The 2,728-nt window shown below is 40.9% G+C and overlaps 1 protein-coding gene across 1 annotated transcript in view; it reads right to left on the reverse strand.

The window, feature by feature from the left end:
• Nucleotides 1-1,822: 1,822 nt before the first annotated feature.
• LOC106011535 (probable serine/threonine-protein kinase clkA) overlaps nucleotides 1,823-2,728 on the reverse strand; it is a gene marked incomplete at its 5' end in the record, with an annotated part of 3,450 nt that continues 2,544 nt past the window's right edge. The window contains 1 exon segment of the mRNA XM_035969313.1: nucleotides 1,823-2,249.

Below are 2,728 nucleotides of genomic sequence, written 5' to 3' on the forward strand. Positions count from 1 at the left end.
TATATATTCAACGAGTGAATCATTATCACCAATACTTTTCATAGCAATCCATCAATGTGTCTCAACTTAATTATATTTTTCCACAACAACTGAGGCTAGATCTAAACACTAATTCCTTCATAAATATATTTATCATAAAATAATACAAATCTCCGTAGCACGGAAAATGGGAGTGTTTATCACACTTCCCGCTTCTCACACTTAATTTTGCATGCGTATGTGACCTACGTCACAGTTCACAGCTCACTAATGACACTCTTTAGTGTTAAAACGTTAGCCCACGCGTAATAACGGTGTCCTGATAAATGACAAGTTAAATTGCTAAGGATTTCTGCTAATACCTATTAACTTGCTTGATGTCGTCATTCTTGACTTTAGTATATTATTTTGATACCGTTCAGAATGTGCCATTCTACACAGAGAGTAACCCACCCCTATTCAGCGATGCGTTTGCGTCATTTCATTTTGGTTTGAATATTTTATAGAATAAATGCCGCTAATCGTTCATGGTTGCAAAAACAGAGTTTAAAAAACATTGCACACACGAAATGTTCTCAAAACGAGTTCCATAAGCATATTATAGTGTCGCGATAGGAAGAAGTACGGACTTGCTTTAGAAAGTGCTATTGTCCCAGTCTCCCAAAGTCCAACCCCCCGTCCAAGCCGAGGGAGATGGAAACAGGACAAAGTAGGGGAATGCTGGGTTTGGGCGATTTACGGTTTGGCTTTAAGCCACGGGGGTGCTACGCTAGACGTGAAGGCCAACCCGGGTCATCCTGAAACGTCGCTGGCCAACGGGGCTCTGGTGAAGTTACGACAGGCCTAGCAAGCCGGTAATGGAAAAAAAAGACAGCTAAAAATCAAAGAAAGGAAGAGAAGAAACAGACAGACTCTAAAGGAAAAGGAATAGAAAGGCCAAACGGACACGAGATAGAAGAACGAAAATAGGAACATAGAATGTATTCGGATGAGGCGACAAGAAACCACAAATCATTGATTTCATGGAAGCTAGAAAGATTGAGATCCAGGGAATTGCGGATGTCAGGAAAAAGAAGTCCAACAGCAAACAGGTGTACAAGAACTGCATCTTCCTTTGGAGTGGAACAAACGGAACGGAGGGAGCAAAACGTGGAGTGAGCGTTGTTGTTCACCCAGAAAGAGTAAAATACACAATAGTGTTTTTGTAAAGTAAGTCAGCAGAAACTCAAGGAAACTCAATATTCTTATCGACGGAACACAACTCCAACTAGTAGTAGAGGAATTTAAATATTTGGGATGCATCTTCACATAAGATTGGCGTATGGACAAAGAAATAGAAAAAAGAACTATGAAGGCAAATGTAGTGACCTACCAGCTAGAACCCCTGCTCAGTCACGAGAACATACCGACCGAAGTAAAAATCCCAGCTCATCAATAGCATCTTCATACCATTCTTAACACACCAGAGCCAAACGTGGTCTCTAAACAAGGAACAAGAAAGAAAAATCAATGCACCCCAAATGAGATGTCTCCGCAAAACCATCAACGTCACCAGAAGAGACCGCATAAGGAACGAGACCATACGCCTACAATCCGGAATACCACCAGTAGTTAATTTATTAGAACGTTAAAGAGTCAAATAGTTCGGACATCTAACCAGAATACTCCAGAAGCAACTAGCGGCTAGAGGTTATCACACTCGTGAATACTGCTTCAAATGAAGAGGAAGACCAAGAAAGACCAGGCAGGATGGGGTTAAAAAGAACCTGGTACAACAACAAATCTATCACAGACGCTACACACCTAGCACAGGATCGAAACCAGCTCCTCCCCCTCGACATCCTAAGAATACCAGAGGAAAGAAAAAGTAAAAAAAGTAAAGTATTGTACCAGCTCAAGGAATGTAAATAATTGACTGGGATTTTAAAAATTACATGTAGTATTTATGACGGAATTTTCTAGAATACAGTGTACAAATGTTTAAAAAAAGATTCATAAGGTAAGACTAATTTATACATGTATAAGTCATTGTGCTCGATAGTTACGGAGATATTTATATTTATTAACAATAAATTGCGCCACAAATTTTTGACCGCACTATAGATGTTCCCACTCTGCTAGGGTGACGTCATGTTGGTTGTGACGTCATACAGAAGGTGCAGCCAGGGTTGAGACGCCACACAGTACCGGGGAGGTGGCCAGGGGTGGGGCAGATGGTAGACGTAACAGCCACTACAGGCCGCTACATTACTGTGGTAGATCATTTCCTGGTGAGGGCAGACAATTTTAATACAGGGAGGGCGAACTAACACTTTGCAGTCACACAGCCAGCAGTTTAAAATACCTATCTGGTCACCCAGCCAGGAGAGTGACCAAAAACTAGGAAATGTTCAAGTTTTTGGAGTAACTGCAATGGATTTCTCAGGCCCGGCGTAGTGCGCCAGGTGACCAGAGCAAATAATTTTTTCAACGTCGCATTATTGCGCCAAGTGACCACAAAGTGACAAAACAAAGAAAAGGACAAACAAACAAGACAAAAAAAAACAGGAAGAGGTAAGTGCAGATCAGGGACACTTGAATCGACATAACGTCATGAAAAAAAATCATATTGCAGAGAACTGGGGGTGCAACCATGATCTCCAATGTCATTTTCAGAAGAAGAAGAAGAAGAAGAAGAAGAAGAAGAAGAAGAAGAAGAAGAAGAAGAAGAAGAAGAAGAAGAAGAAGAAGAAGAAGAAGAAGAAGAAGA

The sequence above is a fragment of the Aplysia californica genome, unplaced genomic scaffold (assembly GCF_000002075.1).
Source record: "Aplysia californica isolate F4 #8 unplaced genomic scaffold, AplCal3.0 scaffold00137, whole genome shotgun sequence".
NCBI lineage: Eukaryota > Metazoa > Mollusca > Gastropoda > Aplysiida > Aplysiidae > Aplysia > Aplysia californica.